Source organism: Bacillus rossius, chromosome 15 (assembly GCF_032445375.1).
Source record: "Bacillus rossius redtenbacheri isolate Brsri chromosome 15, Brsri_v3, whole genome shotgun sequence".
Lineage (NCBI taxonomy): Eukaryota > Metazoa > Arthropoda > Insecta > Phasmatodea > Bacillidae > Bacillus > Bacillus rossius.
This window is the reverse complement of record NC_086342.1, coordinates 23,121,481-23,137,839: the sequence shown is the minus strand read 5'-3', so window position 1 is coordinate 23,137,839 and position 16,359 is coordinate 23,121,481. Positions and strand designations below refer to the sequence as shown.

Sequence of the window (16,359 nt, the reverse complement as noted above, 5' to 3'; positions counted from 1 at the left end):
AAGATTTCTACGTTAAATTTCGTGACCGATAGTCGTATTATAAATTTATTTGCAACATGAACAACAAGAGGACACAAGATTTTGCTCGCTACCAAGGATAAATGTTTACATTTCACTGGCGAGTACTGTACGACTCGCTCACATTAAAAAAAAAAATTACATTGTTTCTTGTGCCTGATTAGTTTAATAAGTGAAGTGGTGATGATTGAATTTTCTCAAAACAATATTACAGAGAAAAAAAATATAGATTAAATTACTTGAAATTAAAAAAAAAATTGTGAAACGGAGAGGTATATAGTCAATAGTTACCGACTATAGAAAAAGAGCCGTAAACGTTGTAATTATAAATTATTTACTTCTGTGTGACATAAATTAAAGCTACAAATTGTTTTAAGCAAGAAAAGGAACAATGAGGTCTACCTGAAGAAACGAGGGACTTCTCTTCCCCCGATGTTAGAGAAGATATCGCAGCCGTTCGGAATGGACAGGAGATAGCACCAAGGTACCTGAAGAAGAAACAAAAAGAGGGACTATCACGTCACAGGCAAGTTGACTGACTTCGAGCGAACCACGAACGCAATCGAACACAAACTTTCTCCTGAAACATAATTACACTCTCCTATTCCTTCCTCAATCGGGATACTAACCCAAAAATCCCCGAACCAAAATTTGGCCGGAGCATCAGTCAGAGATATACTAACAGGAGTTAGGCTTCAGATCAAATCCTAAAACAATATTCCTTTATTTTAATTTAAGCTATAGAAGTAGTATAGGAAAGTATTTCCGGGGACAGGATGCAGGATGTGGATTGTGATTGTCGGTCCGCCATCTTGGATTGTGACGACACGACGGCCATCTTGGATGAGCGTAACGGGACACAGCGTAACGGGACATAACGTAACGGGACAAGTAGATCACGGCGGCCATCTTGGATCCGCAATTTTGGATGACGTCATTTTGTTTTCTCGAACATTCCGACATTTTGTTTTCCGCCATATTGGATCCTATTAATGTTGCAATTTTCGTTATGGTCGCCATCTTGAAATTTGGATGCCATCTTGAAAATCTTTAATTATTATCCGATTTTAATGAAAAAAATTCCAAAATTCATCAAAAAATTAACTTATTCGAATTCTGATTGATTATATCGATCACCGTCCTCGGTTCGAACCCGGTGAGTCCAAAAAAAAACTAAAAATGGCGACAGGCTCCTTCCTCAATGGTGGATGCAGGCAGACTGACTCCTACCACTTTATTTCAAAGCATATATATCGTCAGCTGGTATGACGACATGTCCGCCATCTTGTCTTCGATGCTGGAAGCCATCTTCATTGTATCGTCGGTGAGAGTGCGCTGATGACATGTTAGTTTAGTTCTTACCTGCTAGAGTGCAGAAATCATTTATTACTGTGACACCCGCCATCTTGAAATTTGGCCGCCATCTTGAAAATCCGTAATTATTTAGCTAGAAATTCGGAAAAAATTCCAAAATTCATTAAATAAATCACTCATTAATTTACATATTGATTCGATCCACTCCTGTCCTCGGTTCGATACCCGATCGTTGCAATAATGTTTAATTTTATGTAAAAATAATAATTTCAATAAACCATGTTCAACATTCGTAAAGAGACTCTAAATCCTCTACGACCATCATCCTATCAGTCATCAAGACCACCATATTGGAAATTCGTAATTGTAATGCTAGAGATGCGGGAAAAAGTTCAAAATTCATTAAATAAATTTGTAATCTATATACTGATTGAATAGATCGACTAAGGTCCTCGGTTCAATCCCTGGCCGATACAAATCAACTTTAATTTTAAAAAATACCACTAAAGTGTTAGGTTTGAGAAAATAAAAACACCGCAAGTTCTTTTAAAACAATTTTATTACATACATACTACACTACTACAAGTACAAAAATAAACAGACAAAGTACTAAAGTCTTGTGGATTTCTCGATTTCCGCATCAGCCACCCACGAATTAAAGCGAGGTGGAAAGCCCCACCACTTGACGAAGGACAGTCCATTTCTTCGTTTTATAATCTTCTCCACCAAGTACGTATCGGGATACAACGTAGGCTGAATCTCTTCGGCATAGAAGCCGCCACGGATAGGTTTGCGGTCCAAATCTTCGAGGTAGTAGGTCCTAGGCTCTGATTCACGAACATGTGTCACACGGAAAAGTTCGGGACTCCAGTTTGCAGTGAAACCTTTCTCGAAGATACCTTTCTGCTTGGAGATTCGCACAATGTCACCGACGTTAGCTTTACGCTTTCGTGGATCTTTCTTCTTCGTGTTGGAAAACACTGTTTGAAGCAGGCGATTGTCCATTACATCCTTTGGCTTCATTTTCGTGGTAGAATGCACCTTGGAATTATACTCGCTTATTAGTTTCGGCAAGATGTCAAGCCACTTGTAATTTCCGTTAGCCGTGAACTGTCACCACATCTTGGAACGCAAAGTTCTGTTAAACATTTCGACAACGGAGGCTTTGACGTTACTAAATGTAGAGTAGTGTTTGATGCCATACTTCTTCATCAAAGCCTTGAAGGTTGCATTGTAGAATTCTTTCCCGAGGTCCGTTTGCAGGTGCGACGGTACACGTCCATCACGCAAAATATTGTTCATGGCCTTGGCTACGTCAGTTGCAGTCTTTGATTTTACAAGTCTAGCCCAAGCGAATTTGCTATAAACATCGATGACTGTCAACATGTACTTGAAACCTTTATTCAATCGGGAATACGGTATCATCTCAACAAGGTCTGCCTGGAATAAATAATCAATTCCACGAACTATGACTTTGCGACGAAGGTATTTCGGTCTAGCAGGAGCATGAAGTTCGTGAGCGATTCCGGTTCGACTCATTGTATGTAGCCGGCTTCCCTCAGTTCTTCAAGTATGGAGACTATTTCGTTGATGTGCGAATAGTTTCCTACGCTAAGCGAAGCATGTAGAATTCTAAGGCGATCAACTAATTCATTGGGATCATCCCAATATACATAGTCAAATATCTGACCACTTTCTAGCTTTTTTAAACCTTCGCCATGTATTGTTAGTTCACTGAAGAGATTAGCGAGAAGGTCCATTTTTTCATGATCTTCGTCTTTATATACACCACTATCTGGATCGTTATCGCGAAAATGTGCATTGGTAAGCTCTAGCAGTTTTTTGTACTCTTGTAAGTCTTTGTGAGAATATCCTTTAGGCTCCCTGCGAAACAGCAATTCGTACAGACCCGGAGTCCCGCGCGTTTTGAACTCTGCTACGCGCACGATGTTTCCTGGTAGAAAGTCTATTTCTTTAGCACCGTGGAACCACTTATTATATTTTCTGTACACTCCGTAGGTCGTGTCATTATTCCGGCTCGTAAACGATATCAGGTATGGTCGGACCATTGCATTAACTTGATGTCCCTTTTTCGGTATTTTCTTCTTGTGCATGGACTCTGTACTTGTTAAGTCCTCTTCTTCTCGATCTGGTTCATACTTTCTCTTCTTTACAGTCGGCTTTTCATCTTTAACTTCTGTCTTCACAATGATGGCTGGTTCTTCCTTGTTTTTAAGTTCATCGAGACGACTAGTGATTGGTTTAAATATCTCCTCATTTGCCATCTCACGTGCAAGTCTGGTTCGTCTAGCAAGTAGATATTTTTCACGAACAGACTGTATAGCTCGATGAAGGTCACTGGCCAGGTCACACATTGTACTGGCTGAAAACTTATTGCAAGACCTCCTTTTATACTTTTTTTATTCGTTCGCAGAAACTTCTTTCTTGTGTTTGGCTAAATCTGAATTTGTTGACAAGTGAGATAGTGATGCTTTCAGACTACTTTGAAAAGTCCTCAAATCGTCCTGTCTTTGTGCATTCGATACTTCGATCATGTCGCGAATGCGAGAATCCGAGGCTTCCACACGCTGGTCGATGGCAACGAGAAACTCTAGTAATTACTTTTTCACACTGTCTACTTTTTGAGCCAGTAGCGAAATGTATTTACGGATATCGCCGTCATGAGACTTGAGAGCAATACGTAAGTCTCGACTGCTACGACCGAATTTTGAAATGCTATGACTCATGTTTGGCGATAAACTGATCGAAACCTCGTCTGTACCTGCCCTTATATAGAGGCCAGTCTTTGACTATGACTAGGAATCCGTGTTCTTCTTTCCAACACAAGCAGCACATGTCTTTGAATTCCTGGAATGTCATGTCGGTGTTTACGTGATCGTCATAAGCGTGGCGTAAATTAAGTTCGTCCATGCGAAACAAAACTATGACATTCGCATTATCTCGCAGCAAATGTTTGGGTATTCTACTGTACGTCTGACACAGGTAAACGCAGTCTACCTTGGCGTGTCTGCCCATGGAAAAGAACTCTTGTATTATGCCTTGTTTCTCGCACATTACATCGTCGAAAACAAACACGGAATTAGGCTTTGCTTCGTTTGGAGGTACAACATCGGTATTATCGCTAAACGGAAAATACTCCAGACCATCCACAGATTGTAGAACAGTTGCTAGGCGCTGGTACTTTGGCTGTTGCAAAGACTTGGAATACAAGTAAACGTTCTCCAACCGAAGACCGTTTGGCTCCTCCAGTAAACTCAGTAAAACACACGTCTTGCCGCAGTTTGACGGACCCGCCATTATGCATCGTACGGCAGAAGGCAACAGTAAGCCATGTCGTGATTCACGCGCACTAAATACATCGTCTTGCGTAATGCGCACGGGCAAACAAACATCTTGCTTGACTACCTGCATTGTACTGACGTAAATTCTATAAGAGCAATCGTATTTATTGATTTTAGGTCAGTTGCATGTAATGTCTCGAAGAGGCAGGAACAAACAACACATCGGCGCGGGACCCGTAAACTCGCTGATAAACAAACTACCATTCGAGCTACACATTCCCGGATACAGATTTTGCGGCCCCGGGACTAAACTAGCGAAAAGATTAGCTCGTGGTGACGTGGGCATTAATTCTCTCGACGAAAAGTGCAAGCAGCACGATATCACATATTCATTAAGCAAGGATCTGGAATCTAGGCACAGAGCAGATCAGATATTGGCACAGAAAGCCGAAGATATAAGCAAATCCCCGGACGCGGGACTAGGAGAGAAAATCGCAGCGTGGGGCGTATCTAAAATCATGAAGGCAAAGACGAAATTAGGACTGGGCGCTCGTCGAGCCAGCTCCATCAAGTCAAAGACTAACTCACGCAAGACCAAACGTAAGACTGGTGCAGGCGTGCAAAAAGCCAAGCAAAAATTACAGACTCTCGACAAGAAGATTATAGAAGGATTTCTTCCTTTGCTTTTGCCTGCATTGGGTGCTCTCGGCGGCCTCATCGGTGCAACGAGCGGTATAGTGCGGGCAGTCAACACTTCGAAGAATGAACGCAAGCAGTTAAAAGAAGCACAGCGACACAATGCCAGCATGGAAGCCATTGCCATCGGTAAAAAAAACGGCGCAGGACTGTACTTGCAACCTCACAAGACAGGTCGAGGCATGAAAAAGAAACGAATGAAAAAATCCTAAGTTCTTTGCCGAAACGACCGCTCACCAACGTATATTTAATAAAGTACGCTCGAAAACTGAAAATACCAAATTTCCGCGGCGTGTTTATGCGAGACACTTTGCCCAGCAAGCCAAAGACACGTGAGCGCGCCATAATTAATTTAGACACGTCGGCGGGTCGCGGAACGCACTGGGTGGCCTATGTAAAGACTGGAAACATGGCCGAGTACTACGATAGTTTTGGAAATTTACGGCCTCCGCCAGAACTGCGGCAGTACCTGGGCTGGTCCACTACGTTGTTTTACAATTACGGAACGGAACAGAGACCTAATCAAACAAACTGCGGACACTTGTGTCTTCGCTTTTTAACAAACAAAAATTAGCTGACAAATAAAAATTGCTACTTAAAGGTTGTGCAGTGACGATAATTTATTAGTCATGTCGATAACACTTACATTGACAGGTCACACATCTGAGCTGCGGACGGTTCATTTCCCGCCTCTGGATTTAGACGGTGAATGGTGTATCGGACTCGTAGATTTTCAAACGTATAATGCCATACCGAACATTGACGAAGAAAATTGCAAGATCTGCTTCCTGAAAAGCGATGGGACCGCTCATGAAATACAGTTACCTGTTGGCTCTTACGAAATTGATGACATTGCAAATTACATCAGTGATATGTTACCACAGGATGTAGAATTTCAACTGCATGGAAATCCAAACACTCAAAAAAGTATTCTAACATGCAGTGAAAATGTCGACTTTACGAAACCTGGCACCATAGGTACGATGCTCGGATTCGAATCAAAGGTGTATGATACAGGAAGAACGTACGAATCTACGCGCGCAGTAAACATTTTGCCTGTGAATGTCATAAGAATAAACTGTAATTTGGCAAGTGGAACGTATCTCAACGGAAGACTAAGCAACATGCTGCACGAGTTTTCGCCGATGGTCCCGCCAGGATATAAACTGGTCGAAGTACCGCAAAGTATCATTTACGTTCCAGTCGTCGTGAAGTGCGCACACGAAGTCGTCGTAAGAATCGTTGACCAGCGAGGACGATTGGTGAATTTTCAAGACGAAGAAATTACATTACGTCTACACTTGAAGCGATGGGCATAAAGTTCGTAACACCGAACAGTTATAAAAGAAATCGTATTGCCGTGAATAAGAACAGTTCTCTACTAGACATCGGTGCATTAACACCCGACAACATAAAGTATCTTCTTAGTATTGGACAAGTGCCGAATAAATATGGAAGACGAAATCCTCAACGTGGAAGATCCGGTCATTTTTGATGACAGCATTACGAAAATGGAATTGCACGAGTACCAGCCTTTCCTGCTCGGACCGTACGCACTACCATCGGAAGTACGCATTGCAGTACAGCACCAAGATATTTGTACTTTACCTTCGCAGTCATTTCTACGTATAAGAGGCACGCTGACAAAAGCGGATGGTACGCACCCGACAACAACGTCAATATCCTGCAATGGTATTCTTCACCTAATTGAGCGCATTACTTATGTACTCAATGGCGTCGAGGTAGACCAGACGAGAGATGTAGGCATAACATCTGCTATGAAAAATTACCTTTCGCTCACGCCAAATGAACTGTCTGCTGCAAAGATGGCCGGTTGGGCTCTCGAGGATGAATATAAGCTTCCGGTTTATGCCGAAGGGAAGTTCGAAGTTTGTGTTCCTCTGTCCATGCTTCTTGGATTCGCTGAGGACTACAAGCATATAATCATTAATTCGAAACAAGAGCTCGTACTGCTTCTAGCCAATACGCACATTAATGCAATTGTCGCCGCTGCAGAAAACCCTCAAGATGTCTCGCTAACACTACAGTCTATCGAGTGGATGCTGTCCCACATCCAAGTGAGCACCGTTTAACGAGTCAAGATGTTGAAGAACATAGAAAATGGCAAGAACTTCGATGTGCCATTCCGATCCTGGAGCCTGGAAACTTATCCTGGCTTGCCTCATAGTCAGCGTATCAATTGGATAGTAAAGTACAGCTTCGCTACGGAAAAACCAAGATACATCATCGTCGGGCTTCAGACCGGAAGACAGCTCAATGTAGGAGTAAGTCGCTCCGTATTCGATAACTGTCAAATACGCAATGTAAAAATATTTTTAAACAGCGAAAGTTATCCGTACGTTGACATGAACATGGATTTTGAAAGTGGAAGATTTCTTCTCGCATATCAAATGTATGCCAAGTTTCAGCAAGCTTACTATGGACGGAGACAGTCACCGATACTGAGTCCCGACAGTTTCAAGAACAAGGCTCCGTTAATGGTGTTTGACGTTTCCAAACAGGATGAACGAATAAATTCAAACATCGACAGTAGGATAGAGATAACGACTAGCGGAAATATTCCACCAAACACCTATGCTTTTTGTCTGATACTTCACGATCGGCTTGCATCGTACAATTGTCGAGACAAACTTGTGAAAATTCTGACATAAATACTGTTTCGTTTTCGATAATAATTTAGTTACGACCGAGCATTGCTAGCGACAAGATGTACTGCAACCTGCAAGGTTTCCAGAGTCAAAATGGATTCGTGCTCAAGTAAATTAGCGTCACCTCCGGAGACAAGACTCGAACTCGCACTTTCCGACCTCCGTATCCTTGGAAACTACTAGACGAAAAAAGTAAACGGTCGAATGAATGGCTATGTAAATATTATCACGGACTAGAGTGGGACGAAGGAAAGATTCCGTACCACCAAGTGAAAAACACTATTGGAGATTTACTAGTTCAAAACGAAATAATCTACGTTGCCGGACCTGAACAGAAGAAATGGCTGAGCAAGTTGTGTGATGCACCTGTTGAAATTGTAGACTTACAGACCGACTACGGCAGCCACGTGACAAGTTTGAACGTGTCTGTGCCTGTACAAACTCGCAGTTAATGCAGAAATGGCACACACAATGTTAGTAGGAGTCTGCATATATAAATGGCGTACATACGTACGTGCCTTCAGTTGTCGTTCTACCCGCAAGAAGATGTTTACGTTTCATCCTGCTAACGTGTACGTGAGCGCAAGACCTAGCTTCAGCAGTGTCGAGTACAGCTACTGGGATTCCGGGTATCTACGTACATATACAGAAACCTGTGATGGAGGTGCTCAGCATTGGCGGTTTGCGCACTTTCCTGTGTCCTACGAACCGACTCAGCAGCTGGTAGATTGTTGCGAACCTGGAAACTGTGCCGTCTATCACATGAGACCACACACAATCCTTCCTGCTAGCATCGCTGAGGTAGTCGCCTCGTCTGCACGTGCAACACCAAACATGGACGTGTTGCAACCTGTTACGACCTGTGGTGCTTATACGCAGACGTCCAAACGGTGTGCGTCTCGTCGTCGCAGTTCAGGCAGTGAATCTGTCCCAACTGGCACTGAGCCAAAGCCCAGGCGTAGACGTGGTCACAGACGTCATCGACCGTGTCTTGTCGGAGTAGTCGACATCGCAGAAGATTACCGGCTGGAAACCTGTGTTCCTGATCGCGTGACTGGCGAACCAGTTGGAACCGGAGTCAACGAACCAGTTGGAACCAGAGTCAACGAACCAGTTGGAACCAGAGTCAACGAACCAGTTGGAACCAGAGTCAACGAACCAGTTGGAACCGGAGTCGACGAGTCAGTTCGTGCGGCATTAAAGACTTTGCTTGTGAAAATGCTTGATTCCTTAACCTAATATGTATTTGTGTACTTTTTATAAATAAATGTGTAAAACTTGAACTTGTGTGTTTTTTATTTCTACAATTTTTAGGTACCTAATAAAAATTTTAAATACAGACAATATTTTGACTCATGTAGTATACCAGTAGACCACGGGTATATACGACTGGACCCGCAGTTCACCTCTGGCCGCGGTGCAGTACGAACTTGCTCTCTTCAGGTAGTTTCGTGAGATTTAGTTATGTCGACCGGAATAGAATGTTTACCGTCAGCAGCGGGGACCTCGATGGCAGCAACGATGATGGCGTCGGAGATCCCGATACCAACTGCAGAGGAGACCGCGACAGTGGTGGAGATCCCGATACCTGCTGCAGAGGAGACAACGATACGTGCTGTTTCACCATCAGCTGACGTTTCATCATCTGCATTCCAGACATCAATTAATGAAGAGCGTACATCGCGTTAATGCAAATATTGTGGTACATCAATAACCTGCAGTAGGTCTCTGACAATCTCTCGAGAGACATATAAGTGCGACCAATGCGATAAGGTTTTTTCGCATTGTAACAGTCTGGATAGTCACAAGATTATGTGCATAGGAAACGAATCAAGTGATAGTATGCTTCCATACCATCAGACATCATCATTTATTGCCTTACCTGAGGCGATAGTCAACAAAAGAGCAGTAGTGAATTGCCAAAACTTGAAGGATCAGTTTTGTTTTAAATGGAGTATTTTGGCAAGATTTGTCGAGGGAAGTCATCAAAACCGTGTTGATAAGAGGTATTATGCTTTGGAGAATAAGTACAACTTCGATGGACTGTGCTATCCGCCACCATTAAATCAGATAAAAGTTTTTGAGAAAAATAACCCTGAAGTCTCAGTTAATGTGTATGCGCTAAATGAGGATAATAAGGTGTGTCCGATTCGGGTAACCAAACAAGAAAGAAAAAATCATTTCGATTTGTTGCTTGTAACAAATGAAAGCGGTGCTGCACACTACTGCTACATCAAAAACTTCTCCCGACTTGTGAGACCCCAGGTTACAAAACATCAACAGAAGATTTATATGTGTAAGATGTGCTTTAAGTATTTCGCTAATCAACCTCGAAAATCAGGACTTACAGCTATACAGTGTCTTGAACAGCACAAGATTAAATGCGGAAATAAATCTTAACCAAAACTTTAGTACTTTGTCTGTTTTTTTTGTACTTGTAGTAGTGTAGTATGTATGTAATAAAATTGTTTTAAAAGAACTTGCGGTGTTTTTATTTTCTCAAACCTAACACTTTAGTGGTATTTTTTAAAATTAAAGTTGATTTGTATCGGCCAGGGATTGAACCAAGGACCTTAGTCGATCTATTCAATCAGTATATAGATTACAAATTTATTTAATGAATTTTGAACTTTTTCCCGCATCTCTAGCATTACAATTACGAATTTCCAATATGGTGGTCTTGATGACTGATAGGATGATGGTCGTAGAGGATTTAGAGTCTCTTTACAAATGTTGAACATGGTTTATTGAAATTATTATTTTTACATAAAATTAAACATTATTGCATCGATCGGGTATCGAACCGAGGACAGGAGCGGATCGAATCAATATGTAAATTAATGAGTGATTTATTTAATGAATTTTGGAATTTTTCCCGAATTTCTAGCTAAATAATTACGGATTTTCAAGATGGCGGCCAAATTTCAAGATGGCGGGTGTCACAGTAATAAATGATTTCTGCACTCTAGCAGGTAAGAATTAAACTAACATGTCATCAGCGCACTCTCACCGACGATACAATGAAGATGGCTTCCAGCATCGAAGACAAGATGGCGGACATGTCGTCATACCAGCTGACGATATATATGCTTTGAAATAAAGTGGTAGGAGTCAGTCTGCCTGCATCCACCATTGAGGAAGGAGCCTGTCGCCATTTTTAGTTTTTTTTTGGACTCACCGGGTTCGAACCGAGGACGGTGATCGATATAATCAATCAGAATTCGAATAAGTTAATTTTTTGATGAATTTTGAAATTTTTTTCATTAAAATCGGATAATAATCAAAGATTTTCAAGATGGCGTCCAAATTTCAAGATGGCGACCATAACGAAAATTGCAACATTAATAGGATCCAATATGGCGGAAAACACAATGTCGGAATGTTCGAGAAAACAAAATGACATCATCCAAAATTGCGGATCCAAGATGGCCGCCGTGATCTACTTGTCCCGTTACGTTATGTCCCGTTACGCTGTGTCCCGTTACGCTCATCCAAGATGACCGCCGTGACGTTACAATCCAAGATGGCGGACCGACAATCACAATCTACATCCTGCATCCTGTCCCCGGAAATACTTTCCTATACTACTTATAGACTTAAAATGTCTCGTTCGTTACAGCTCGCCGACTAGAAAAAAAGGTGTTCTGTACTTTTACAAAAGATTCCTTTGGAAACCAGTTGGTAGGAAATAGTTTGTAATACTACATGAAAGATATTGTCACGTTGTACAACACATGGCATACGTGAAATACCTACGTTTTTCGAGATAATACTGAGAATTTCTTACGAAAATTGGCGCATTATTTTATATTTTAATTTATGTTTATTTCAAGCATAATTGTTTTAAGCCATGGAAAACATAATCGAATATTCAATCATTGGACTTAATTTTGTTTTATTATTCTTATTAATGTGCGCAGTTAATATCGAAAAAGCTATTCAAGGAACGAGTTTAAAAAAACGTCAACTATTAGAGGTACTGGGACAACACAAAGCATAAATGCCCAGGTAAGAATCAGAATCCAGTATTACCGCAAACACTATTTTGTAGTGATACAGTTGTTTTAATGTACATGTAAAAAAATTTCAATTTTCTATAATTTTACATGAATATTATCGTTCATTTGCCAAAAAAAAAAATACAGTTTAATTAAAACTAATCTGAAACACCGGAATTGCAAATAAATGCGAGTTTGGGTTAAAGTGCGCGTTATTTCCGTGGAATATTATTAGTAGTATAGGAATGTATGTTCTGGCACAGGAGCTGGAGTGTGGAGTGTGGTGAGGTCAACGACCGACCAACCTCTGGCGTCCCGGCGGCCATTGTTGGTGTCAAATATAATAGAAATTCCGAAAAATTCCGAAAAATGTTTTTAGAAATTTCCCTATTTCGAGGGAAAGTTTCCCGTTTTGAGGAAAAAAATCCCGTTTTTATTCCCGAAAAATTCAAAAATTCTAAATATCCCCATTGAGGCCTAAATTTCCCATGGGCAAGCCTCCAATAAGACTCTGGAGGAGAGCTTTGAACTTGAACCTGACCTCGGCCATCGCGGTTGCACTTTTCGTTACGCCCGGCATCTTGGATTATAATTCCTTACAGTTTTCTTTACGGTCGCCATTTTGTATGTGTATGACGTCACGGTTGCACTTTTCGATACGCCCGCTATTCCTTACAGTCACCATCTTGAAAATCCGTATTTTTTCTGCTAGAAAATTAAGGAAAAATTTTAAAATTAAAAAAAAAAATTATTTAATAAAAAATTTAATAAAAAACGCACTTACGTCACGGAAACGTCGGTTCGAACCCGGCGAGGTCATAAGTTTAAAAATGGCGATGGATTCTTACTTCATGGCATCCACCGGCAGACTAACCTCCTACCACTAATGCCAAGGTAGTTATTACGTAACCCAGTATGACGTCAGGACAACCATTTTGTTTTCGCCTGCTGGAGGCCGACATTTCGGATTATTAGTTTAATTTTTACGGGCAAGAGTGCAGTAACGGATTAAATAATATCGTAATAATATCTGTAATTTTACATGAATATTTCTTTTCGATTTTAAAAAAATACAGCGTGACACAGTTAATGCATTAGCGACACAGGATTAGCCTTCGTGTAACCATTTCATTTAAATTCCCTGACATAAAAGTTATTTATTTGACTATTTCCAGGTTCTTATCACGAAATAAAAAAAAAATACCCTTAATATTTCCGGTGCTGATTATGGACAGCCTGTGTATATAATACAAGAAACATTTTAACCGCGTGAAATATAGATTCTAAAAATTTCTTAAAATTTATAGTTAATTAAGTCTAAAATATAAAGACGAATTTACACATTTACTCGTATCACAAATAAATTTCAAATATTTATCATATAACAAATGGGATTGAAATAAATGCTTGGAAACAGGAAAATTTCCAAGACGTCGATGTTTGGGTGTGGACAGACTGTACACGAGCAGGGAAACAAAAGAGCAAGGTCGCGAACCGTGATGGTCGTGGCATGCGAGCAGAGGCATGGTTTGAGACCACGCCGTCTCGCCAACATCGACCTTAACAGCCGCAGCCCAAGCAGCGATGGGGCGGTGGAGGGGGGACCCCAAGTACGTCGCGGAGTTACGATTCAGCGTCACGCGAATGTCCTAATCGTTGGCTCCTACGTAATTGTTTCCTTCCCCCTACCCTCCCCCACCCCCCAAAAAAAAATTCTGTCCTTTTACAGTAGATTCCTTTGGAAACCAGTTGTCAAGAAATAGTTTGTAATACTACAAGAAATATACTGTAAATTTGAGCAACGTGTGGCGTTGGTTATTTTTGCATATATAAAATACGTTTTTTTTTCTCGAGATAATACTGTTTTATTGGCGTTTCATTCAAGTGTATATATAAACCATGAAAATATAAATTAATATTCAAAAAATTTACTTTATTCTGTTGTATCATGTTTATTAATGTGCGTAGTTAATACTGGAAAACTATTCATGGAACGGTTTACAAATAACTTCGACTACTGGAGGTACTGGGACAACACAAAGCTTAAATGCCCGGGCGAACATTTGTTTTTAGCGATACAGATGCTTCCATGCAAATGTACAAATTAAAAAAAAAATTTTTAGTTTTATTTCAGTTATATTTTTAAAAAATAAAGTAATTGTATAGATTAAATAAATATATTTTACGTGAACTATATTTTACTTTTTTGACCATGGTCGCAAGTAGTTCAGAGAAATTTTTTTTTCATAATTAAAAATATATATTTTTAAAAGCATCAATTAATTAAATTCTATTACAAAGAAAATGTGATAGTATATATCTGACATTTTAAATATAAAAGCAAACACTTTAAAAAATAAATTAAGAAAAACAACCATTACGAATTCACGATTGTCAGACCTTTGACAAACATCAATAGCATTTTTAAGTCACGTGGGCTTTCTGAAACTCTGTGTGTACCGTTTGACAAAATTGCGATCGTGTTGAATGTATGACAGTATGTCAAATATTCCCAAGTTCTTGCCCGACTCACCAATGGATTTTTTTCCTAACCTAACTAATATTAAGTGTGTTCGGGAGGAGGCTAAGTGCGTCTCAGACCGAAGCCTATACGTTCTACTCATGCTGGGTTTAAGCCATGCAGGAGAGGTAGCATGCATCATGTCCCCTAACTGGCCTAACTTCCATGTCAACTAAAATATGTCCAGTAGTTATATTCGTAGGCTGGGTTAAATATTCCACTTTTTATTTGAAATACAAATTATCTCACCGCAACACTTCAAGCAGAGCTTAAACGTACTCATCTAAACATGAATTAACCATGGAGATGTTTGTTTATAAACTAGGTGTTTGATAAAAGTCACGAGTTTCCACTGGTTATCAAAAGAAGCCGTAGTTGTTTAAAGGGTACTTCTAATAGTTCGTTCGATAGCCTGTTAATACTTAACTAGCTTGGAATAATCGTAAAAAAAATCGCCATCATAAATTATTGTAACCATAATTATTATTTTGCTATCCAGAGAAGGCTGTCGTCTGAGAAACACACACTTCAAAAAGCCTTTTACACATGCCCGAATAATTTCTTTAATTTAAATGTGGTATTTTTGAACTTCACCTGTAATGTACCGTTTAACGTTCGTCAGTGCAGAAACGCGGACACCGCCTACTGTGCTTTCAAACAGCTCGCCTTAAACATGACAGGGACCTTAAAATCAGAACCTGTCGCGAATATATATATTTTTTCCTCTAGAATTTAATGGTTTAAATATCTGTTAAGTCACTTGATACCTTTACACCATACTTTCACCTCCACACGTTATTTTCAACTAAAAATTGTTTTTATGTAAACGTATCCTGAAGTTGCACGAAGGTAGTATTCGGACGTGTTAAAAATAAAAGGCTTTCTGAAGTGAAGACTTCCCGTGGAAGAGCGTTTTCATTTCGAACATCAATTACATGACAAAGATTGCGCACGCCCACACTCTAAATTTTTACCTTCATGGAACAAACGTATAGCTTAGCTCACAAGTGTGGAAAGCCTACAGGACGAGAGCCACACCCGAAAAGTTCCGAAGTTCTCCGAAGTTGGCCGATCGCACGTAAAAAAATCACCATATTGCAAGAATTCATACATTTTGTTGTCATTGAGTATTTTAAAATAACTCTGACTTAATATAATCAACCTTTCATTTTAGTTACGATAACATAACCTAACCTAACCCACCCTCCCGGAAAAAAATATATAATCATTTATTACACTGACCGAACATAACCTAACCTTTTACTTCGGTAAACTGTTCATGTTGTGATTGTGGCTTTCATCCCTGTGGACTGTAGGCTATTCCACAAATATGGTTAGTTTTGACTCGGAGTAAAGTAACAAGGCAAGGTCTCCGGGATATTTATTCGACCGCAAACCCGATACAACGTCCATTAAAACCCGGCCGTTGCGGTGAGCATTCCGGCTCGGAAATTCCCGCCGTTCGGACGAAGGGAAGGTGGAAAGCTCGGGAAACAACCAAAGTTCGCCGAGCTTTCCCGGATCGATGCGTTACAGCGATGACTCGTATGCGTCGCAGGGGCATGGGGGAGAAAATCTAGTTGCCGAGAATTAGGTCCAGTTTAAAAAGTAAGTTTAACTCATCCGCTAGAAAGCAGTTTCCATAAAAAATTAATAACAAAGCTACATTGACTGTGAGAAGTGATACATCAGATTTTAGGCAAACAAACCAGTGAAAATGAATTTACTTTATTTTGGTAGCCACATATTTTGTGGTGTGACAATCCAGAAACACTGCATCTCCTACTCACTTACATATAACATGCTTTTATTTATTTAAAAAAAAACAGTATTGAGTATTT

At 40.3% G+C, this 16,359-nt stretch overlaps 1 protein-coding gene across 2 annotated transcripts in view; it reads right to left on the bottom strand.

Moving 5' to 3' along the window:
- The window catches only part of LOC134539696 (protein phosphatase PP2A 55 kDa regulatory subunit), a 244,390-nt gene that overhangs the window by 116,229 nt on the left and 111,802 nt on the right, over positions 1-16,359 (bottom strand). Inside the window, exon 2 of one of the 2 annotated variants that reach the window (XM_063381908.1) lies at positions 421-506. The exons of the other annotated variant lie outside the window; for it this stretch is intronic. The gene's annotated coding sequence lies outside the window, so the exon portion shown is untranslated. The remainder of the gene's footprint in view (positions 1-420; positions 507-16,359) is intronic. 2 annotated transcript variants of the gene reach the window in all.